At 37.0% G+C, this 25,443-nt stretch overlaps 1 long non-coding RNA gene across 1 annotated transcript in view; it reads right to left on the reverse strand.

Annotated features, from left to right (window-relative positions):
- Window positions 1-25,443, reverse strand: part of LOC121340583 — a 154,795-nt gene that overhangs the window by 34,671 nt on the left and 94,681 nt on the right. Inside the window, exon 2 of the long non-coding RNA XR_005953330.1 lies at window positions 23,072-23,107. This is a non-coding gene — a long non-coding RNA (uncharacterized LOC121340583). The remainder of the gene's footprint in view (window positions 1-23,071; window positions 23,108-25,443) is intronic.

Here is a 25,443-nt window from a genome sequence, read left to right on the forward strand (position 1 = left end):
TTGATGCATAATCATGATACCCTGTTAAAAAAAAAATGAAACTTGCCCTTCCCTCTCCTGTAACTCAACTGCATAAACAAAACAGAAGGCAATGAAATTTGTCTCATCATTTTAGCTGCTAAAATATTTGGTGTTTCTTTAGAAGTCATTGCCTCGGCTTCCTCTGTAGTCAGCAGACAGAGATAACTTCAGAAGAAAATAATTCCATGTGTATCAGACGTATGTCCTAGTGAGGGATCAGCTGTCCCTGCAGAAAGCTCATTTACTCCCCATGGTAACTTCTAGATGGTTGAAGTTACAGTAAACGAATCCAAACTGAGTGACTGTACAGGCGAGTTAATGAAGGTGTGTAAGCACAAAGTTCTGACAAACGCTCAGAGAAATACTGAAAGATTAAAGAGGCAGGTTTAAAAAATACATTAATCCTTCAGTTACAGGAGTCTTAGGTGCTATTCGTAGCAAAAGATGTGAGAAATGTAAGAAATGTTTTATAAAGTTGATGGTGCATTTTAACAAGCTGATATCATCTGCAGATCATCAGTGTTGACAAGATTCCTAAAAAGTGTTTTCAGTTCTGTATTTTTTTTTCTTTTTTTACTGAACAATTTTTTTTAATGGCTATAAAAACTTAGAAAATATCTTGTAAAGAATTAGACGCCTGCTGTTTTTAGCATAAAGTTCAACAAATTGGTAAATAAAGTGAAGGAACTTATACAAGAAATCAGGTACTTAAATTCTAATCAGGCTTCTTACAAACTTCATGTTTTCTATATCTTTGCTTCTGACAGTTGGAAACACCATTATCCGTTGAGGGCTGATGCAGAACAGAAATTCTATCATGCACTATATTTAAGCAAAGAAATATAATTATTTAGAGTTCATATAGACAATGCACAAATAACATTGATGGTATCTCACCTAGATTTTTTTTTAAAATCCCAGGTTTTCATCTCAAGTAGCAAGAATTACTCATTTAATAATTTCTAGACAGTCTGATGAAAATCTGTTATCTTGCTGATATAGTAGATGCCAGGAAAAGAAACCATCGTGATACAAAACATAGATTCTGAACAAGTTTCATCAATTTCAATGAAATAAGGTAATTGTCATAAGAAGCAAAAACTGAGGCTGAGAAAATGCTGTTCCTTGCTTAGGAGTGTTCTGCCTGCCATTACAAAGAAGCACAAAGGTTTTTTGGTATCCACTCTGACATGCTCATTTGTATGGAAAGTGATCAAAGGCATGACAATAAGTGAATCAAACACAGCAACTAACTAATGAACTGTGCTGGTCTAGAAGCCAGAATATCCTTAGGGGGAAAAAAGTCAACATTTAATTATAAATTAATATATCATGCTGGCTGGATGTGGTGGTGAGTCTCAGCAAAGATCCTGACACTCAGATTTCTCCTCTCATTTACACTGAATATCATCCCACCACCTGCAGCCACTCAACCTCAGGAGCTATCTCCTCAGATCTTCCAGGATTAGTGGGATATGTGGGATATACAGCTTGGAGAGTTTGTGCACAGCATCCCTCTCTGTGAGACAAAGCACCAGAGTGGATGAATTGACTAGGCAGTCTGATCCTCTGTGTCAAGCCTGAGGTAATGTCTATGTTATCACAAGACAAGAGGCTGCTGAAAATGTCTTTAATAAGGAAGTGCAGCGTAAAGTTGGCAACATGTGGTCCTTAAAAATCTGCATCATTTGATATGGAATACTATATATATATTAGATACGGGATCTTGGATGATTTCCAAAAGGATAATTAGACCCCTACTACTGAGACAGAAGTCGCCTTCCCTTCCCATCCTAAATGGTGTGATTTAAGCAGTTCCTACAGTTTATTCTGAGTCAGTGGATGGAAAAAATTCCTTAAATATATAACCCTTTCTGATGCATGGATTCTGTGAAGATGCTTCACCGTTTCTTGATCCTGTCCAATTTTAAGGCATTTTTGCTTGTCACAGTGTCAAATAGGTATGAAAATCTTCCCTGCATATGCCCCTGGATCTACCTACACGTAAACAACGTGCAGATAGTTATAGGTGGTGCTCTGTCGCTGTGGTTCTGCAACACAATATCCACAATAATGGTGACAGGTTTTCCTATGAATGTAGCACTTAGTAGGGCAAATGATTCAGAAAGAAAAGCTGTTAAAATCTGAGTAACCAAGGAATACATGGCAATTTTACACCATTAAAGAAATGGCTTTCACTTTCTGTGGGAGTGATGGGTTCTTCCAGACACATGTGGGTTAGCATAACTATGGACTGACCAAAAATCCTGTCAAAACTAGAAAAGTGGACTACTTTTTAAGTTTAGCTCCTATCAGATTAGAAAAAAAGAAGCAAGAGTAATAAAAGGAATACCTGAAGTGTTAGGAGCTTAGCAGAATACAGGAACAGCAATGGACATATGTGGAAAGTGCCCTATTTACAAATTTGAATGGATAAATTGAGGAATAATGCTTGTGGAAGCACATGGGCCAACTCTATTTCTGTTTCAAAGCTCAGAAAGTTACTGGGCTGTTCCCTCTATGAACAGAGGGCAAGCCTTGCCCCAGGAAGGGTGGTTCCCATATAGCAACACTCAGTGAGTATCACAGAAGACATTTCTTCTTTGCTGTGTCTATTTATTGCACCAAACACAAATCAGCAGAGATGACTCCTTGTGGAATCACATTTAGAAACAGCAGAGAAGGAAGCTTCCATCAGGGGTTTTAGTGCTTTGGGCTTGGCTAGGCTTTTTTCTAGGCTTTTTCATAGATAGCTGCTACTTGCTGGCTGTCACCTCCTGATTATGCCTCATGACAAGCAGCAATCAGAAAAGTTTGTTCAAAGCTGTACCCTACATCTGAAATGGGCTCTAACAAAGGGCAGCTCAGGAGGAGGGGCAGCATTCTTGCTGATATCTGTCCAAATACTCAGCCTGCCTGTGGCTGAGTCCCATCGCATCCCACCGGCTGCATTTTTCTACACCGAAAGGTCATTGATAATTACAGAGCAGGGCCCTGCAATTTTTCATTCAGGAATTAAGTAACAATAATTGCTAAATATCACTTGGGAGAAAAAAGGGGTAGATTGAGTACATAAAGGCCATGCTCAAGAAACAGAACATATCTATCAAAGGAAATAATTCTCTGAAGTTATAACTGTAGACAGTGAAAACTTAAATGCTAGGTCTGACATGAATTGGTTTCCACGAGAAGTGCAGAAGGAAGAAAACACACATGAAGTGTCCTATCTTCTGCTAAAAGACAACTTTTAAACCTGGGTTTTATAGAGAGCATTTTTAATAACACCCATATGAGTGTTTGAAGAGCTTTTGGCTCACTGGATGTTGAAGGTAATTGAGCATCTGACACTGTCTGGAATGTCCATTTATAGACAATTTAAGGATCCTATTAGAATTACTGAATTCCTGATATGTGCAATATCTTCGTGATAGAGTTTCTCTGAAGTTTTCTAGGCTGCTTTTGCACACCACCATTTTTTCCCGAGACATGAAATTTTAGCTTGCTTGTGTCCAATTGAAATGGCATCTCAAACTTGGCTTTCTGTTTGTTGTCATTTTTGTAGTATTTTGTTTTTCTTGCTTGCTGCATTTCCTTGCATTCAGTGCAATTCCCTTCAATTTCATACCTCCTGCAGCCTTGCCTATCACCTTTCTCTTCACACCTTCATCTTCTCTGCTACCCTGCATCCATCTTCTTCTGCCCTCCCACTTTCACTGCCATACAATTTTTAAAGCAAATTCACATAAATACCATCACCCCATTTTCCTCTTCAAAATTCACCTTTAAGATATTTACAAAAATATTGCCACATGCTAACACAGCTAGTCAGCATGTTGACCAAAAAGCCTCATTATTTCTTCATATTTTCCCACCTAACTGCTGAGTATTTGTATTTGTGAAATGCACATTTTCTTCGGGGCATCAAGTGTCTTTTTGTTCTCTTTGTAATTTGTTTTGTCCAGCTAACAACCTGCTTTAAATGTTCCATTTGTTTCCATTTTCTGGTGTCTTTTTCCTTCAGGTTCACATAAAATACACCAGAAAAGCAAATTATTAGTTCTGGTTTAGGGCTGTCATCCACTCAAACAGGACACCCATGAGTAAAGGGTTGGATATAATACATTGGAATCAGTCTAACTGGAATATCTGCTTATAAAATAAGAAACAGTCCACTGGGCCACCGAATCCAATCTGCTCATCACAGGCACCCACACCATATAATCCCTTTCAAAAACTATTTAATACCCCTTCTTAAAACCTACTAGATTTCCCATTTCCTTTATTATTCTTTCTGGAACACTGTTTCAGAATCTTACCCACCAGAGGATTAGAAAACTTATCTAATTTCCAGCCTAAATTTATTCATGGGCAATTTATAACTATTTGTTCTTGGACCAACATTGTTCTTTAGTTTAAGCAGTTTTTCTCCCTGGTGTTTACCCACCTGATAAGTTTATAGAGAGCAATCACATCCTGTCTTCGTCTGTGTTTTGCAAGGCTAAACAAGCCAAACTCTCTTTGTGTCCTCCTGCAAGGAAATGCTCTCTCCTGTGCTCGTCCTGACAGCCTGATGGTGCCTGCCCATGTTCCTCACACAGGAGTGATCACAGCTGCATTCTCTTTTCCTAGAGAGGCCTAAACTCTATGGAAAGCGGCAAGAATAGCAGAAATCATTCTCCTCACAACCTTTTCTACACTTGTATCCGACCACCCCCAATAACACCAGGATCCCTCTATAAATTTTTTACAATCCCATAGTTCTTTCACTATTTTACCCACTTGGTCTCTTTTTAGATGACCTTCCTTACAGTTTCTAGACTAATTTCACCTTTTTCCAACAGAATAATGATTTCCCATCTGGTAATAACCAGAGGAAACAGTTTAGTAAATTTTAAATTCCCCTTAACTAGACAGGTATCTTGCCACTGACAATACTATATTTGTGTGGTATTTTTAATTTTCTTTTTCCTTCAGAAATTTTTTGCTATTTTCTACCAAATAGTTCCTCAATTATGATGCCATTTCACATTTATGGTTTTCCAAAATCCATTTTTTAATCATAGAATTATCTATAACTATTTCCTCCATATATTTTTACTTAACTGCCTTAACAGGTTCCTCATGTGTGATTGTACAAGTTGCTACTATTAGAGTTGTGTGTTTGTAATTATAACAAGGTGGCCTCTCAGCTGGGGATTTGTTTCTCACCTTTTCCAGCTGCAGCTATTAATTTTAAGATCACAATTTTTATTCAGGAGTCTTTCTTTGCTTCTGTATTCTGTGCCTGGGATCCAAACAGATCTCAAGGTCTTGGGCATTTTGTGCTAAGCAGGAGCTTTTATAAGGAGTTTTGTCAGATTTGTTTGTCAGTTGCTCAAAATCATCAATTCAAATCCAGCATGTAATTTCAAACTTTTCCCTTTTTAATCTTTACAATGGACAGTGTCAAAATTTGACAAATATTTCATCTGATTCACTCTTAGGAAGTGTATCTGGCACAGTCAGAATGAAGGGAAGACCCACAGATGATTAAAAAGTGCAAAAATATATCTGCTTTTTATTTATTTTATAGCTCTGCATTACTAAGTCAATACAAGAGGGACTTCATTTCTCCACTAACCTTGTCTAATGAAGATTGAAATTTAATAAACATGCAAGAAAGCTGCATCACCATGAACTAAGAGACTTCAAAATATGACATTTAGTTCATTATTTATTAACCTATCCCTCAGGAACATGACAGAGGGAATGCAGACTATCCATATTAGAAGCTGTTTCATCTCTAAGAGATAATGGAGGCCCTATTTCCTTTGCACAAGATTTATATACTAAAGAGGAAATGAAATGCAAAATTTATACCACTCGTGATTTCTTTTTTCCCATAGAAGGTAGAAAGAACATTCCCTTACAGACTGAATGTGGTTAGAGTTGTAGGCTCTAAAAGTACATGTTTATAAAAATCAGAATTTCCTATCCAGGAAAAAATTAACAAATGTATATGTGGTAAAACAAAAGCAATAGAGAATTATCCCTTTAGACATTAAAATTCTTCAGAAAATGCACAGTTAAAAGAATGGAGACACCCAAATATGCTAAACCAACTCTATTTACCAAAATTTAGAGAATAACTGAGATATAAAAATCACCTCCAGCCAGACATAGAAATTACACTTCTGATGCAGTATGGCTACTCCATTTCTCTTCAATGTATTTAATTTTCGTTTCCTGGTTTAAAAGTAATTCAAGACTCACTCTGATGAGAATCACAACCTACTGAGAGTAACCATAAAGCAGAATAATTTTTACTCATTCTAGAATGATGGCAATTCAGCAGCGTGACCAGGGTCGGAGTCTGGCACACCCTATTAACTTCCATTTCTGTAATGCTCTTTCCCAAATTACTGACTCTGTCCTGCAAACTGAGCCCAAATGGCAACCTTTGTGCCTGATGGCAGTACCCCTAAAATCTGCTGAGTTTCAGCAAAGAGGAGAAAAGTATTTGCTGACATGTATTAGCTGCAGAGAGCAGTTCACAGCGCTAACATTTTTGGAAGCAATTCTGTGCTAAGTTGTTGCTAAGTAGACCTGGCATCCCAAACAAAATATGTCTTGCATCATTAAAAGACAAGTTCTAAAACATGAATTTGAGCCATTAGAAATGAGTTCACGTGTCCATGTGTGCTAGACTTCCTTCTTGTTACAGAGGATGATCTGCAAAATAAAAACTCATTCCACTAAACTGCTTTGATTCTAAGATCTGTGAATATATCTGGCTTACTTTTTCTCATTGTCAATGAAAATGAGACAGCAAATTAAAGGTACAATTGTAAGAAAAAGTTACAAAGGCAGGACATGAATTACTTTAATACCTTACCAACTGAGCCACTGGTACTTCACAATTCATGAACAAATTTCCTATTACTACAGAGTCATGCTTTTATTGACTGGTATAAATACACCATTTGTATCTTTTTTCATCCTGCTGTGTTTCTATTTTATTGGAAGTGTCCTGTAACAGGTATAACATCAGCTCAGATTACCAAGAAATCTATAAAATAGCTTCCTGCTACTACCTTTGGTGCAGATTGAAAGAATACATTATGATCCCACTGAGTAAATGATAAAAGCTGTTACTCACAGGCAAACATGATTTATCCTCACCTGTTCAAGATTCTGAATGCACCCACTTTATTATTAAATTATGAAAACATTTCACTCACATTGATTAGGAACACAGATACATTATTAAAGAGAGGCTATTAAGAAGCATGTGTTTCAAATTTAGTCCTGAGGTTTGTGACTCATGGCAGGACCACAAATATTTCATGCAAATGGGAGTGGACAGATACAGCTTCATAAATGTTCCATTGTGGCACCACAAATACATGGTAACATTTTTTTATTATTGATTATAAATTTGAAAATGACATTGCCTGGTTCAAATTAAGTTTTCACTCAGTGCAGCTTGTACATTAAATACAGGGAAAATTGTAAAAGAAAATTGGATTTTAAAAAATGATGATTTCTATTTCTTTAATAGAGAAGAGGGTTTTTTTTCCTCCTCTGGTACACTCTTGGGTTATAAGACATCCCTTTTAAGACATCTTTCTCTTATGACTAGTTGCAGAAATAATTTCTCTGTAAAGTTGCTGAGTATTTTTTCGACACATAGGATAATTAATTAAAACCATGAAAGGTATGAACACAAATAGGGTCTATTGATCTTAGTACAAAAAATGATGGCTAAAATTGTGAAAAGCATTTGATTTTAAACAAATCGTGTTTTTAACAAAAACAACAGATCAAGACCTGAGAGGTTTGCAAACCTTACCATGGGTACATCTTAGTCAACACCAGACTTAGCATATTTGTCCCTCTACTCACCAAATACAAAAGATACAATAATGACATTATGAAGACAGTTGGACAAAGCATTTGGATTAAATCTGAGTGATATTATCTCAGAGAGGCTCAGAGCTGAAGGGTTGATAGAAAACGTCTGTAACTGTGGATGTGTGTATATGTGTGCACATTTATTTTTTATATTAAACAGGGAAGCATATGGAAAAATATTATGCTGAATGCTGATGCCCTGTGTGCTAAATAATTTATGTCCTCCCTGTCTTCTTCTGGTTCCCTTCACACTAATGACTGGCTTAACGCTGATGTACATCAATTTACAACATAACAATGTAGCTTTGGATTGCTTTCAAGTCCCGATTGCTTTAAAAAGCAATAAGAATACATGGAGGCATAAGAGCTTTGCAACTAGCAGTGACAGGACTCATACCAGGCCTTGGACAAACTCTGCATTATTAGTTGTGAATTCTTTCTGGTTTTATTGAAGTTATCTTTTTAATATTGCATTAGTTTTGAAGGGTAAAATGTGAAAAATATTTTTTTGTATTTTCTTTTGCTGAAGAGCTGCTCAGAAGCTGCCAGAATTTACCTTAACTCTTTGCCTCCTACCTGGTTTGTATCTAATATCATCAAAATATTTTGTGTTCTTTCATCTAAATGCTGACTATTAAAGTCCTTGCTGGGCACTTAAAGTAGATAAAAAGATGATGTTTGCAATGCCCGATGGTGAAACTTCACAAATACCCAAGCTATCTCTGTAATTTTTATAATTATCTGATGATGTCTAGTGACCCTTTGCCTCTCTTGATTTTTTGTTATGGAATCTTCTAAATCCATTTGATGAGAATCCTGGAAGTTACATCTTAACTGCCTCTTCACAAATGCAAGATAAAAACCTTCCCTAGTTCAACCAATAAAAGAGTGAAATACTGCTCATCATTTAAAGGCTCATCTTTGTTATATTATATCCTAAAAATGTTGATTTGTATCAACTGAGATGTATTATAGTTACAATGATTTTATGGACTGTAGTAACAATTTATTGTTCCTTTGGTACTGTATCCATAATGCTTGGAACTAACCTTAATCTCTGAAAGAGGCTGGAAGTATAATCTTGTTCATTTCAATGATGATAGGGTAAAGTATATAGTTTATTGCTTTTAAGCTCATTTAATTCACCTGGCTTTCGGCAAAGAGGTCTTGCAAGGGGTCACAGCAAAACCATAAAAGAAGTGTGTTATTTCCAGATTGGTGATGTGAATGCCACAGCAATCCTGCACAAGACTGCTACAAAACAGGTGGTATACTTGGATGCAAGTCATCTTTAGCAAAGTAACGTTTTTACTCCATTTAACCTATTTTCTTCTCACTCAGAAAGATGAATGTCAGATTGTGAACCTGCCACTGAAAGGAAAAAAAAAATGCACAGGCTTGGACAAGGCACTGTGTGTTGGTTTAAAAAGTGTTCAATCCATTAAGCACATCTTAGAGCTGAAGGCAAGGTGAAATATCCTCCCCCTTTTCCTCCTTCTGCTGTGTCCATTGTGGTTGTGTGATGCACATCTCACTTCATCACAGCCCATCCCTTGAGGACCCGAGGCAAGAGTCATTAAGGTCACTGGAGTTTTTGTTGTGCTCGGCATCGCAGGAGGACTGTGATGGAAGACTGGTAGAGGCACAAGGTATCTGAATTATTTTATGTAAAGGAAGATTAAGTGGAAGAGAAGACAGGTAACTGTCTCAGAGTAATGAACTGGCAATTCACACCTGAGGTCGATACTAAGTAGGGTGCAGAACTACAGTATTGCCTTGTTGTCATTCAGATATTTTTATATGACAGGAAAATTACACTATTTAGGCTGGGGCAGTGCAGGAGAAAATCAAGCTATCATTACTAGTCTCGAGTTTTTTTATTGCCCTTGGACTTGTGTGGGAGAGCAAAAATGCTCTTTCTGTGGGCTGAAAATTATTTACTGTGTGATCATTCTTTCATCATTATTTTCCCTCATGCTGGAGCAGTAGCTTAAACTGTAAAGTTTAAAAAACTATAATACTTTTTTGGTTAGGAAAATTCTTGTCTCTGTTCTACCTAAAAAATTACATCAGGAGTGCAATTTTTCACATTCCACAGGGATGGCAATAAGGACTTCACTGACTTCAAAAGGAGCTTTTGGAGCCAAATATTCAGCCAATGCAAGTCTGGCAGGACACACTTAACGAAACATGGTGGTTTATCCTAGCCAAGGACCTGGCCTTTCTCAAAAGTGAATCTTTCTAGGGTTATGTAACTTGATAAATCCAGTTATGTTTATTGCTAATGACAAAACCAAAGTATCTTTACACTACTCTAAAGATCTGAACAGAAAAGAGTGACTAAAGGCAGATTTGCATACTTGAAAGAGACAGAAATCAGGATAAATATAGAGAAACTAGAAAAGTTAAGCGAAGAATCCCAGGGGTTAATGTTGAGGCCAGTGATGTGTAGCAGCTTCATTAAAGGCCTGGTTAATGAGACAAAGTGCACACTTAACATATTTACAGGTGTTATGGAATGGGGAGGAGTGATGGATGCACCAGTTGGTTGTGATGCTGTTCAGAAAAACCTCAGCAGGCTGCAGAAATGGGACAACCTGGACCTGATGAAGACACTGAAAGGAAACACGGAGCCCAGCACACAGAGAGGAACAATTCCACACACCAACATATCCTGGGGTCCAAACAGATGGAAAGCAGCTGGGAAAAGAAGGACCTTTGTGTCCTGTGGACCACCAAGCTGGCCATGAACAGATGGTGCACCCCTGTGGCAAGCCAGGCCATTGGTTTCCCCAGGTGCAGTGGGCACAACGTGTCCAGCAGGTCCAGGACACGTTGTGAGGAGATCCTGCCCTCTGCTCAGCAGTAGGGACACCTCTGGAGCGCTGTGCACAGCTCTGTGCTTCCCAGAACAAGACAGACATTGACATTGACATTGGAGGAAGTCCAGCAAAAGGCCATTGAGATGCTTAAGGAATTGGAGCACCTCCTAAACAGAGAGAGGTTGAGAGAGATGGGGTTATCCAGCCTGGAGGAAAGAAGGCTCAGGTGACTGAACAAGAAGTCAGAGACCCATATTGAAGAGCAGGAGATTCCATTAAAACTCTTTTACTGTGAATGTCATGAAACTGGAACAGGTTGCCCAGAAAGGCTGTGGAGTGTCTGTCTTTAGGGAGAGTCAAAAACATTTCTGGGCATAATCTTGGATCATCTGCAATAACTGACTCTGTTGTGAGCAGGGGATTTAGTAGAATAGAATCATAGCATGGTTTTGGATGGAAGAGACTTTGAAGGTTATTTTGTTCCAACCCCTCTGCCATGGGCAGAGACACCTTCCACTAGACCATGTTGCTCAGAGCCCCATCCAACCTGGACTTGAACATTTCCAAGTCAACTAAAAGGTATCCAGATCTCTTTCAACTTCAACTGTCCAGTGATTCTGCAACACAAAATCTTTAATGTGAGGAAAATATGATTTATCATCTCAGGTTTAATTCCTTCCTGATCATGTTTTATTATCTCAAATACATTTGCATTGCAGAATGTCCAAAGCAAAATCTGCAAGAGTCATTCCGGGTTTCAAAATCCCATATACTGAAAAACAGCAACATTTGTCTTTAAAGGAGGGAGAACATAGACCTGTACAAATCTACTCTTCTGATAGACAACATCAATGACAATTTTAAAGAATTTAATGAAGTTTAGGATGACAATATCAGTTAATGTATAATTATAAACTGTAGAAAGCAGAATACTTGATACAAGCTTAATTTGTTAGAACATGTTTTGCAGCCATAGAAAATTTACTAGATGTATAGTTAAATTTGGTTGAAGTTAAATTAGGCATGCATCTTGATTCTTGGTTAAATTTTTTCTGCTGCATCCTCCTAAATGGGTATAAGTAATAATAATAAAAAAGCTGGTACAAGCTGAAGCCTGCAGCTTATATCCCATTATAAATTGCACTTCAGATTTTCTAAACTAATTGTTAAATTTAGAACTAGCAATTAGCACTGCACAACATTTACCAACAGAATTAACTGTATCGCTTGCTATCAAGCTCAATTACATTTTCAAATGTCCCAGACTGGTAGCTCGGATGCATTCTAAGAAAATAAAACATAGAAATGGGCCAACAGCAAATTGTTGTGACAAGATTCACAATATGTTCACAAATGTGTGTGTGTTTTTTTTTTTTTCTTTCTGTTTCTGCTTTGGGTAAAAGTGTAGTCTTATGGGTTAAAAATGCAATCTTACCTGAGCAGTGTGAAATTTTATTGCAGGTTGGTGGAAATAAAACGCAAATAGTTACTTTATGAGAGTTCCACCACTTGAGAATTGTATGTAGCAACTTGATAGTTTTGAGGAGTCCTTATTAGCAAGTACATGAACATTGCCAGGAGATGCTACCTGGTGTTGCTTTTTAGTGTGATAGGGTATGAATCTGAGAACCTCAAAAGATATTCTCAACAAACAGCCAAGCCTACAGAGCAACTCACAGCTGGATTTCCTGCTGTGTTTACTTAGTAGAGCCAACCCTTAGGAAGCTTTTACTCTGAAACTGTATCAAGACTAAAATTCAAAGTCACTTACTCCTGATAAACCATTCAGAAGCACAGAGTTGAACTAAATTCACTTGCTTCCAAGGCAGAAGGAATGAAAGGCTTTAAAGTTGCAATGAGATGAGCCAGTCATACTTTGATGCAATTACATCTGCTTCATTATCAGGTTCTCAGTGGGAAAGAGCTCTCTCTAAAAATGTTGCTGAGGTGTGGATCCTGACAGTCACCACAGATATGACACCACTCTCACCTGTCAGATCACGGTCAACTTGTCACCCACTAACACTCCCAGGTCTTTGTCTGCAGAGCTGCTCTCTGCCAGCTCAGCTCCCAACTTGTCCTGGTACTTGGGGTTATTCCTCCCCAGGTGCATGACCCTACATTTGCCCTTGTAGGACTTGATTAGGTTTCTCTAGACCCAATTCTTCAGCCTGGGAGATTGACCCCCTAACCCAGTTCCTGCTGAATGGCAGCACAGCCTTCAGGTGTATCAAGCCACTCCCCCCAGTTTCATGTCACCAGCAAACTTGCTGAGGGTGTGTTCTGTCCCTTCATCCAAGCCATAAGTAAACAAGTGAAATAAGACTGGAAAAGAGAAGCTAAATAAATGTTGATCTCTGGGGAATGCCACTGACTACAGATCTCCAGCTGGATTCTGCTCTGCTGACCACAACCCTCTGAGCTCTGCCATTCAGCCTCACTGTCCATTCATCCAGCCCTCATTTCCTGAACTTACCTATGAGGATGTTATGGCAGACAGTGCTAAAATCTTGCTAAACTTGAGGCAGAAAACACACACTGCTCTCCATTGACCCACCCTGCCATGCCATCACAGAAAGCTGTCTGACAGGTCAAGCATGATTTCCTCTTGGTGAATCCCTGCTGACTACTCCTGATGAACTTCTTTTCTTCTGCATGCCTGGTGATGACCTCCAGAACGACCTGTTCTATCACCTTTCCAAGGATGGAGGTAAGACTGACTGGCTGGTGTTTCCTGGGATCTCCTTGCCCGTTCCGAAGATGGGAGTAGCACTGGCACCTTTCCTGTTTGCCATGAATTTCAATGATTGCAAATGGCTTAGCAACAAACCTCTGCCAGCTCCTTCCACACTCATGGGTGCATCCCACCAGAGCCCGTGGATTTATGGGTGTTACATCTGTCTAGCTGACCTCTAACCCAGCCCTTCATGACCAAGGGGAAATCTTCCTTTCTCCAAACTTCTACCCTTGTCTCTGAGGTCTGAGACTACCAAGGGATGAGCTCATTGTCATTCTAAAGTCTTTCAGTGTTAAGGACCAACATTGTCCCAGACTTGTTTATGTTTCCTTTTCATGTTCTACCATCCTTCTCCTTCTCTTGGTCATATTGGGATAGTCCCAATGCCTGTGCCTTTAAACCTGGCATTCTTCCATACCTCCATTTTCCTCCACTCCAGATCCCTATGGAAAAAGAAATCTCTACCTTCAAAGCTTTGCTATTTTCTTCCAAATTTTCTTCTGAATTAAAAAAACCTATTCTCTCAAAATGAAAAGGAGCGTTTTGACCTTATGGGTAACATCTTTTCCCTTTCTCCTCATCTCTTTGTCCTTATACCTATGACCCAGGACTTTTCCAGGATATGAACTCTGGGAGCACATACATTTTCAAAAGAGGGATGTGATGTAGTTTGCTAGCATTCAATCACTTAAAAGTACCCAAATGTCATGTGTACACTCCAAAGCGTAATAACCCTGTTCTGAGTTACAGAAATGCTGATGGAACCTCACATATGATGTGCCATTTTCATATTAAAGACTTATTCAGAAGAAATGTTCTCTACAGTGTGTTTAGAATTTATTTCTGCCATTGTGTAACACAGGATTTCTGTCCTGTATTAAAATAGTCAATGAATGACGCATGCATGCATCATGCAGTAAAAAACTCATTTACTGTTATTCCAAGGTATATTCATTTACATGTAGATCTGTTCAACCCTTTTTAATTTGACCAGATGAAGAAGCTTGGAATGGCAACCTTTGGAAGATCATATGACCTAACTTCAGATGTCTCCCATGTCAATATCTAAACCCTAACTAATTTCTGTAACCTGACTTAGTGGTTACAGGGAAAAAGACATTATTAGAATGCAGTTCATATCTAGCAGTACATTACAGGATGTGAATCATGCCCTGAAAACAATTTTTTTTTAATGTAAAGTGAATTGAGGATAATTGTCCCAAGAAGCCTACAATTAGCCTGACAAATCCCTCCAAAATTTTTTAAAAGAACGAGCTTACCTAAGAGGACTGTGAGTTCAAAGACAAAAAGAGAAGGTCTGTCAAGTGTTGCATCTAGACAGCACTCACAGTTATTTAGGGAGCAAAACGCAAATGGGAAGTTGCAATTTTTGAAGGTTGTCAGAGATTTACTTATGCGTTTTCCTGAAATCCTAAGTAGTTACTGAAGTTAGAGGTTTAATCTCTTAGAACCATTACATAGATAAAGAAGAGAAACAGGCTTTTCCAGAAAGTGGTTTTGGCCCAGAACTTTGGTATAAAACCTAAACTTTTATAGGCGGGAACTGGAAGACCTTTTCTGTTGACTCTGTGAAGGATATTTTGGCATAACTTGACAATTGTCTCCAAATTGATGTCAAATCTGTAGACCTGAATCACACTCCTAACGTGTGTGGGATGAACATGTGTTTTTTCTTGAGTAGAGGCTGATATTAATAGGGCTTTTCCACCAGGAAATCAAATTCACATTCATTGTCTTATTTTAATCTCTTGGAGTATGGACCATGCTATGTCAAAGTCAGGCTGTTAAGAAGGCACCTCTGTCTCCATAGTGCATAATAATATAACTGCCTTTACATTAGGGATTATTATCTATTTTAAATTATTATTTTCAAAATATATAACAACAACAACTATTACGATTATTATTACTATTACTATTATTTATTATTCCTCCTGTATTATTTTCACCAGAAACCAGAACTTCAACAGAGGATTCTGCTATAAACATGGGTGAAACCCAATAAGGCTTGTAAAGCTAATTTCCTGCACTTCTACACAGGAATCTCAGCCTATCATCATCACAACCAGGCAGTAAACTGAATTTGAATATTGAGATTTTGTCAGAATACTTTTAAGACTTCAAAACTGCAGGCAGCAAAGAGTCTAACACATCTGTAGGGAAGATGTGACGGTTAATTACACTCTGAGTATCTTATTTCTACCTCTGAATTTGTCAAGCTTCATCTCCATTGCCTGGATCTTGTTATATACTTTTCTGCTAAATTAAAGAGTCAATGAATATCAGAAATTCTTCCCTCTGCAAGTATTAGACTCTGATCAAGTCGGTTAACTTCCCCTTATTAAGTTAAATAGCTTGAGATTCTCTCACTTTAATTACCGTACAAGCTCAGACTTTGCACTGAGTACCTGTTACAGCAATTCAAATCAATGAAAACCACTGAAAAAATATGAACTTACACGCTACAAAAATAACAGAATAAGAATAAAAGAAATCTTTTCTGACCATCCATCTTCTCTTCTCTGAATAGAGGAAAGACAAAATATGTGTCACACAAGAGAAATGACAATGGTGACAATAAATGACATGGGGAACTTTACTGTGTTCCCAAACTAAGGAAAGGGTAATCAAAACCTAAGGAAAAGAAAGTGAAAAAGGAAGAGAAGGTCAAAATGACAGGAAAACAACATAGAAAAAATAATAGTGTTTTCTGTTCTTAAATATTCTCCTCCAACTTATGACACAATTCTACACCAATGAGTAAAATTTTCTCAGAAGTGTGTATTTTGTATAAGTAACATTACAAGGTACTAGTGTGCATAAAGGAAAAATGTAGCACTGAGAAAAATTTTAATAAATTAGATTTTTTTCATTCTATCTAATAAATACTTTTTAAAAAGCTGAAAATAGTGGGATGATTAAATGAAACTCAAGTTTGATATGCCTTCAAGGTCTTCTGATGGATAGATACATAGATGAAACTTAGGTCAACAAACCTAAAATCAGTGCGCTAATTGTAATGAAATGGAACATGTCTCTGAGTTATTTAAACTAGAATAGATAAACAGATATGATTATGTAACTAATGTTGTCTTGGTACCATTAGTTATATTTTTCATAGCTTTGGTTTACAAAGCAGCAATATATTTTCATGAAATCCTAAAATAAGTCCAAATAGTTTTGATTTATAATCAAACTTTGCTATGGTATAAATATTTGAGTTACATATTTTACTTTGAGTTTCATGAGTGCTTTCCTTTCAATTTGTGCCCATTATTGTTGGAGTGAGTAAAGAAGGAGAGTGCCTGGGTTACGAGGAGATACTGCAAATCAGAGAAAATTATGCCTGAAGAGCACATCATCACAGGGTGACAAATTTGGTGAATCCTACTAGGACAATGGATGTCAGGTGCTGGTTTTCCAATAGCTGCATCCAGAGTCCACAAAAATTAGTGGAAAACTTTGAGAAGTGCTGATTTGGGGGTTTAGATATTGGAAATTGCCAAACAAGCCCAATCATCCAGATTCATTTAATGTCTGATATCTCACAAACCAGAATTTACAACACAGTGAGTTAGGACAGAGCAAACAACTCAAAATCCCTCAAAATTCTGAGCCAGCTGAATTTTGGCACCCATGAGCAGCATAGCAGTCATTGATGGAGTTTTTCAGTGGCTTTAGTATGTGTTTGGAGCGCCAGCAAACCCCACATTTGAACCTGGATAACATTGGCATTATGGTAATGAGGCTCGACGAGCATCTGGGCAGCGATTTGGCTCATGGAAAAGGAGGGTTGGTAGTGAGCAGCCTCTGATGGCTGACCTCCTTTTGACATGCACATTACAAGCCATCATCACATTTGACTGTAACTAAGTGCCAGGGGCTTCCAACAAGCTGTTCTGAGGTTGTTCATTTGGAGTCCAAAATGAATAACTTTGATATGGCTCATTCCTGCAGTACCACATGTTTTCGAAGCACTAACATGATTTGTTGGAAATTTGAAACTGTGCACAGTTGATCACACAGACTGGATTTCCTCCACTATGTCAAGTAGAATGATTTGTCCAGAGAGAAGATGTTGGACAAGGTTTGAAGGGAAGCTGCTGATGTTCAAAAGACAGACTTACAGGGTTTCATTGGTTCATTCTCTGCCAGTATTTGATTTAAGACCTTTGTATATCAAACACTGATCAGCAAAAATTGTAACATCTGGATTTAATAGTTTATATTCAAGGCTGTTCTTTATTTTCCATCCCTGACACTCTTTGGTATCGTCCCTAGGTGGGAAGAGCAGCAAGATTAACATAACGTGGCACTTGAAGCTCAGTTGGAAGACAACAGGAATAATCTAGGTAATGCACCAAGAAGATATTTCTATATGTTTTGTGACTGGAGAAAACACACAGATGTGTGATTTTAGTTCTATAGAAAAACAAGAGCATGCTTGTTACATAAATTTTGAAGAAGATTGGAGGATATCTGACACACAATAAACTGGCTTTAAAAAGAGTCAGTATTCACCTCATTGCATTGCATTTAGAAATGCAAGGTAAATTATGGTTGTTTTAAACTGCATGAAGCTGCTTCTTCATTTTGAGCTGGGATAGTAGAGAGTAATTCCAGGGGCTGCTGTAAGAAGGTGGCATAAATTCTTTTATTATATGAGTACATGACACTAGGCTTCCTAAATAATACTAGATGTGAATATATGGGCAAATGAATCAAACTCAAAGATCACATTTGGCTTCAGATTCAGACTTTAAATATTGAACATATAGAAGTAATTCCATTAAATGTGTTCCCATCCCAGCCAAGGGAGAAGCATTTGGTAAAGTCTGTTCATTTTATGTGGCTACAATGGCCCTTTAGACACCCATAGTGGGGTGAGAAATGTATACCTAAGAGAGGAATCTTCATCTCACATTGAATCCTTACCAAAAGTTTGCCACAAACCAGAATGCATTATTTACATTAGTGTTTTCACTGTGCACAGACAATAGTAATAATAATAATAATAATAATAATAATAATAATAATAATAATAATAATAATAATGGCAACAATAACAATAAAAATTCTTATGCACATTGTTAAATTGGGGAACAGATTTGTCTACCACATAAAGATTATTTGTGGGCTGTTTTCAAACAAGTTTAGCCCTGACACAGAGATAAGTTCAGTTTTTCTGTACAAAACACTGTCTGGACTGTCATGTTTCCTTTGCAGTTATGTTAAGCCCAAAGAATGCAGAAATTAAATCTCTCTTTGCTGCTAATTTGGTTTTCCACTTTGGGTCCATGCTACCCTTATCTCTTACTTCTACCATATGTCCATGACCCTGAGTGAAAAAGACCTGCAGTAATAAAAATTATTATTAATATCAGTGAGCAGAGGAGAGGTTAACATCAAGAGAAATTTTTGTCAGAAACTGTGCAGTGCTGGTTTCAGCTTAAAAGAGAATAAATCTCCCATATAATAAGCTATATTAGCAACAAAAAAAAAATAAAATCAAGTAAACATTCATAGATCATGGCTGAACTATGATAATGTAGAGTTGAGAAAATATGGTCTAGTCTGCTTAAAAATCTGGCCATGCTGCTGTGCACTCACAAGTTTCTCAAGCAGGAAATGATGGAAAGCTCCACTGATCTCAAATAACTCAATTGTTTTTCTTTTCTAATCAAATATCTTCATAGTGAGGGACCAAAAATGCATCATTCAGCATGCAATGTGGTTGTGAAAGCATGAAATATGGCACTTCACTGTTAATGTAATATTAAAGATTAAAAATGTTTATTACCTGTTATTCTTCTTTTAATTGTTTTGTGTGGAGAAAAATAGAAGTTGCTGCTTTAATGCATAAAAACTCCACAATGTGCATTCATAGCAGAGAGCAAAGTGTTGGGGCTATGAAAATTATGTAAATGATGAATTCCAGTGAAAGAACTTTCAAACCCTTAGGGTCTTCAAACAGCATTAATTCAAGAAATTAGATACAAAATTTAACTTTTTCATGCTAATAATGATTTCATAAGGAAAAACTCGTTAGTAAAGGTGACAAATATGAAGTTCTATTCAACATTTAAATTCAGGAATCTTAGTATGCGCCCCTGGGATATATTTACTCAGCCAATGACTCTGATGTTATTAAGTAATTTATTTGAGAAAGTCTCCATTCATGAGTTTACATAAGAACAATATCAGGTTTACAAAGGCTTGTGTTGTCAGTTTAGCAAATACCTAATTCACAATGACTTTTGCTTAAGATTTTCATTAGGTTGTTCAATATTGTTTGATCATTTCATGTCAGTTTCATAAGATCATAATTTTCCCTATATGAAAAGAGGAAATTAAACGGAGAAATAAATTAAAAAGTGTGAACTAAACTTAAATTTAAATCAGCTTTGCCACAAAAGGAGGAGTACAGTGTCAGCACTTGTGATTGTACTTTGCTTGGGTATAAACTATCCACACTTAGCAATTTGATGTTTTGCTGTGGTATATTTCTATGCCAGCAATACCAAAAAATATATTGAAACATGCTGAACATATCCACATTGAAATGTTGCATTATGGTTCCATTTTTTCAGGACTGATCAGTCATGTGACAGTCTCAATTTCTGGCAGCTTTAGTTAGGGGGTTCATTAGTTGGATAGGAAACAAAAAACATCCTAAATCTCTCAATTTCTATGGCTATTTGTGCTGTAATCTATGGCCTCCAGACAGTGTTGAGTCAATGTGCAAATGCAACTAAAAATGACAATTCCTGCGAGTCAAGGAGCAGACAGAAATAGCACAAGATATGAAATTACGATGGTCAAAATAATCAACAGAATATTTGTCTTCCTACAGAAAATGCTGGTTCATCAATAGAGAACAATTTCCCAGGAAATGAGCTGATTTTACTCAGTTTTCTAATGAAATACAGGCAAGCCTTGAAATCTTCATTGTCTCTAGGCTAGCTCATTCACCATCACTCCTCAGAGAGCTCCCTGGTCCCCAGGCCCCTCACGGGGCTGTGCTGGAGGAGCTTTGATAGAATAAGTGTTGGAAATCACCACTGGTTACTGTTACAATCTGCCTCCATAATTTTTCTCCTCCTCAGAATGGTTCTTGCTCTCCCATCACCCTGGTTCCTGCTTTCAGGTGTCTTTCCACCCTTGTCTCTCCAACTTATTCAGGCTAAACTGGGAACACATCAGCCTTGGTGTTTCCATGTGAGATATTCAATCTGTGCTCCCAGGCTTGTATCTATCCCTTCATTGCATATCCTAAGACAGCTGAATCTTAAAGCACAACCTGCTGTGTTCTAAATCTCTTGCTCTGCAGCAGCACCAAACCCTGGCCTACACCTGGCCAGGAAGAAAATAATAGCCAAATAGAAGCCCACATTAGACCAATTACTAAACTTTGTCACATTTGACAGAAGTATGAAGCACCTGGAGGATCTGATTGAGACATGAGAAAGCAAACATCTTTTTCTGGCATGAGAAATGAAAATAGGATGTACAAATAAAACACGGAATGACTCTCTTGTCTATTACCCACCTTTCCACCAACCTAGATGACTCTTTAATCTTTAACCTCTGTTCTTCACTGAATACATATATAATGAGAGGGAGCAGGCAGGCCAAGTTAGATTTGGTCATATTTATTAACACATAATATATGTTAATAACGCATATTATTAATAACTGGCAGTCAGTCAGTTGTAACTGTGTTTGTGTGTTCTCTGGCAGAGTGGTTTTCTGACATTTTAAGGACTTCTGAAAGGCAGAAGGGCTCAAATCTGTATAAAAATAATATCTACTGGTAAATTGGATAGTCAGAGGATAGGAGTGGGTACTCTAAGAGAAATCACAGGGCCCGAAAGGTAATGATCTTGGAAAGGACTTTCATGCAAAGTAGGAGCTCTCAAGAGGAAAGCAAAAGTCCTTATTGGAAAACTGTGAATAGAGGATATGAGAAATGATACAGAATTAGGCAGGGATTCATGAGTAAAGTAGTTTTACTGGATCAGTACTAAGGCTCAATTTGTGTAAGGGAGAGAAGGCAGCTAGAGATGATTTCATATACAGAGAGGAGAGACAAGAGGGATTTGGCAGCATAATCTCTGAAAGAAAGTTAATAAGGGGAAGCATGTGGAAGTAAAAAAAAAATCACTATATGCTATGCTTACAGGTAGGTTACCATTCACCAAGAAATATTACCATCCATGTGATTAGTGCTGAAAAATAAAAGCAGGAAGCAGGAAACACAGATGGAATGGGTTAATGCTTTTGTAATAAAACCCATTCACACATTTAGGAGGATTGGTTTTATTTCTCCAGAAACACCACCATCAGAAGTTTTTGTTATTAAAGCATTAGGTAAAACTGAAGTTTGCAGCACGAACAGGAGTAGAAGGACTGGTTTCATAGAAGTTATAAGAGCACAGGAAAACAATGTAATCTGCATAATGTGAGTACCTACAGGATTTGCAGAAAGAGGTGAAGACTCATGATTCCCTTCCCTTCTTCAAGGCTAAAGATTAAGTGTTCATGGGACTGGTGGTTTTTGCTGCCTACCTACTAATATCTTTAATAGCACACATTTAAAATGAAGTCTTTTTGATGGCTCTTTAACTTGAGTTGGATGCAATGCTAGTGAGGGAAGGTGTTTTCTCATATTTATAAATGATCTCATCCTTATCCTATTCCAACTGGTCTATGAAGTGCTGCTCCTCAGACTCGAGGAGGTCAGATTGATTCAAGTGCAGGAAATTGAGGAACAAGGCCTGACACACCTCTCTTCACAACAACCCAATAAAAAGTGCTACTTTAGTATAAGACGAAACAGAATGAACCCCAGCAAGTAACGACCTCTCAGTCTGTAACTCATTTAAAACCCCAAAGCAGAAGAAATAATATTTATCCATTGAACGAAATTACCAAGTATTTCACAACGAAGTTAATCCCAAACATTGTTAGACCAGTGTCCTTTACTGGATCAACCAATTGATTGATCTGTCTATATTTATATCTATGTGTATATAAATATATACATGCTGTCCTACAAAGGGTGCTGGCGTTTCCAGTAAAGAGCACACAGCATTTATTTACAGAAATATGATGTAACCTGGGTGGTTAGAGCCCGCTATTTAAGGAAACTAACTATGATTTATAGCAGCAAATAAATAAGACAAAATTTGTTTAACATACCTCAGCATTAAGTATCTCATGCATTAATTGTCTCCAAAGTCTGTTCCATTTGTTATCTAACAAGGTATGCTCCATTATTATTTCTATCCAGTTCATTGCTTCATTCTATCTGTTCTTTCAAAATTAGCTTGTCTAATCAGAAACTGCTTTGGCTGGTAGTTCATTTCACATAAAAAGGAGGAATTCTTGTTTACTGAGAAAGTAATTGGATTATAATTTTGAAAAAAAAGAAATATAGATTGTAATAAATTATTTTGTAAAAAATACATGAGAGCGTGAAAACTAGCAAACCCAAGACAAATTAAAAGCTCTAATGAATGAAAAGGCTATAAATAGAACATGAAACTGGAAAGAATAATTCATCATTGTAACTTACCTACTCCTTGTTATTCTGCTGAAAAGAGCTGAATATCTAAGGAAAAAAGAAAAAAAAAGTATTTATCAAATGATCAAGAAAATATTTATATTAGCTGTCACTTTTCTTCTAGGTCTTTAGCTCTTGTAAACGTAATTAAACCTTTGTTACAAAAAAGAAAAAGTAAAATTTAACCATGTATGGGAGTATACAATTCCATTTCAGTTATTTATTAAATTCTGTTGATAAGTTTACATGGTCATAGGTAGACTAAACTTGCATGCAGGACTTTGATGCCTGCATCAGTATATATTTAAGTGACAACAAGAAAATGCAGAAATTATATTCAAAACACTGACCAGTATACTGGGGCTGTTTATAGAGCTGGTCTGTAATGTATATTTTATTGCTTATCAACATTTCAATTAATATCAAACTGTAGGACTTTTATTTCTTTATTTTTTTCTTACTAGCTAAAAATATTTTGTTGGTAATCCTGCTCTTTTTTGCATGTGTGTTTAATTTTTTTTTTACCTAATCCAAGTAAAACCATAAGTATTAAAGATATGAGAAGTAATGGGCATGGACAACAAAAATTGTGTAAAGGAAAATAAACCACACAAAATAATGTGTGAAATTGTAGCAAATAAGATTTTAGAAGTTAGAGTATATATATGATATGATATGATATGATATGATATGATATGATATGATACTATTACATACAGTAGAAAAATCAAGTGATTTTTGTAAATTTCTGAAGTACTAGGAAAAACTTGTGCTCTCAGCTCTCACCTGTTCAGCTGATTAACACCTTGAGTTCTTTCTGTTTGTAGACCTAACAAAAAAAAATACAAAATTAAATTAAATACACTAAATTATGTGAGTTAAATTGTTATAGATTTACATTTATTTAGCCTGATTTTATTTGTCTGAAAATCATTCAGGTTTTCCTTTTATTTGAGTTGCATTTATGATACCAATTCAAGCTTTGATCTTAAATTACACTTTTGGGGCCTGAAGTAATAACAATTTTGGATTACAAGGATCCAGTTCTTATCTACATACCAAACAGGTTGTTTATAGTGCAGTTTGTTCAGTGAATATACTCAAATTTAGCGCAGAGAGATTGATAAAGGTAATCAGCAAATACCATATTGGCTTAGAATAAAGATGAAAGCAAAATGCACCTGACTCAGTAAAGATAGGAGTTAAATGCCAGATTATCCACATAAGTGTGTCAGTAAGAGGAATTTCATGCATGACAGATGCTAGAATGGGCATTAAAATGGTCAGGACAAAAATCATTAAGTGCCCCAATAATGCACATTGGGCTAAGGCAAATGTAGCACTTCACAAGCAAATTCCCACCATCTTCAAAAAGTTGTTTGCATGCCCAAAGTTGGGCTTGTATGTGAACGAGATAAAAACATTAAGCAGGTTATTAATACTCACTTGAGATGTCTACTCTACATTTAGAAAGAAAAACCTTATCATGGTACCAACACTAGGAAACTCAAAAGGTGTCATGAAATGACTGGATGGAATTTTATTTCTTTCAAAGAAAAATGTAGCTACAGAGGATGATAGCCATAACTCAGGTCCTTGTCCATCAAAGCTGCAAGTAAAGAAAATTATTGATGTACTGAGAGGTAGGTGTTACTTTTCCTGTGGTGTCTGATGTGGAACCTCATTGAAGAAAATGATATTATAGACTCACAGAATGGTTTCGGGTGGAAAGGACTATTAAAATTCATCTGCTCCAACTCCTTTGCAATGAGCAGGGACACCTTCAACTGGATCAGGTTGCTCAGAGCCCAGAGCAACCTGGCCTTGAATGTTTCCAGGGATGGCATTATCCCACTTGAGAAAAGAAGTTTTGGTACCTGAGCCAATGGCTACTTAGGAGAACATAGGGATTGACTAGCATTTGGATATGAACAACACAGAAAAATCATTGTCTTTCAGTCAATATGAAATATTTAAAGCAGAGAATTTCCATTCATTAATCTAAATACAGAGTAGCCTTGTACCTGCTCTCCAGATTATAATCATATGAGAAAGAAGTTTGACAGTGATGTAGAGACTCTCAGGCTGCCCCAGTCATCAGCTTTAGGTTCCTGATTCAGGGCAGGGAAAGCATAATCCTACTTGAATATGCAGTGCATGAAAATCCTCAGCTAAACATTGGTGATAGGAATTCCCAAAATGCAGGCAAAGTAAACTGTGACAAGAGTCATAAATGTTTGGAATTTTGCTGTTTGTGTTGAAGTGATCCAAGCTGAGCATGCCAAAAACAAGGGTGACACTACCAAGGATTTTATTACTGAAAAAGTAATATTAACTTCAGAATTATTGGCATATGTTTTCTAGACTGTTGGCTTTTTTATATT

Source organism: Onychostruthus taczanowskii, unplaced genomic scaffold (genome assembly GCF_017590055.1).
Source record: "Onychostruthus taczanowskii isolate IOZ18803 unplaced genomic scaffold, ASM1759005v1 scaffold41, whole genome shotgun sequence".
In the NCBI taxonomy this organism is placed as follows: Eukaryota; Metazoa; Chordata; class Aves; order Passeriformes; family Passeridae; genus Onychostruthus; species Onychostruthus taczanowskii.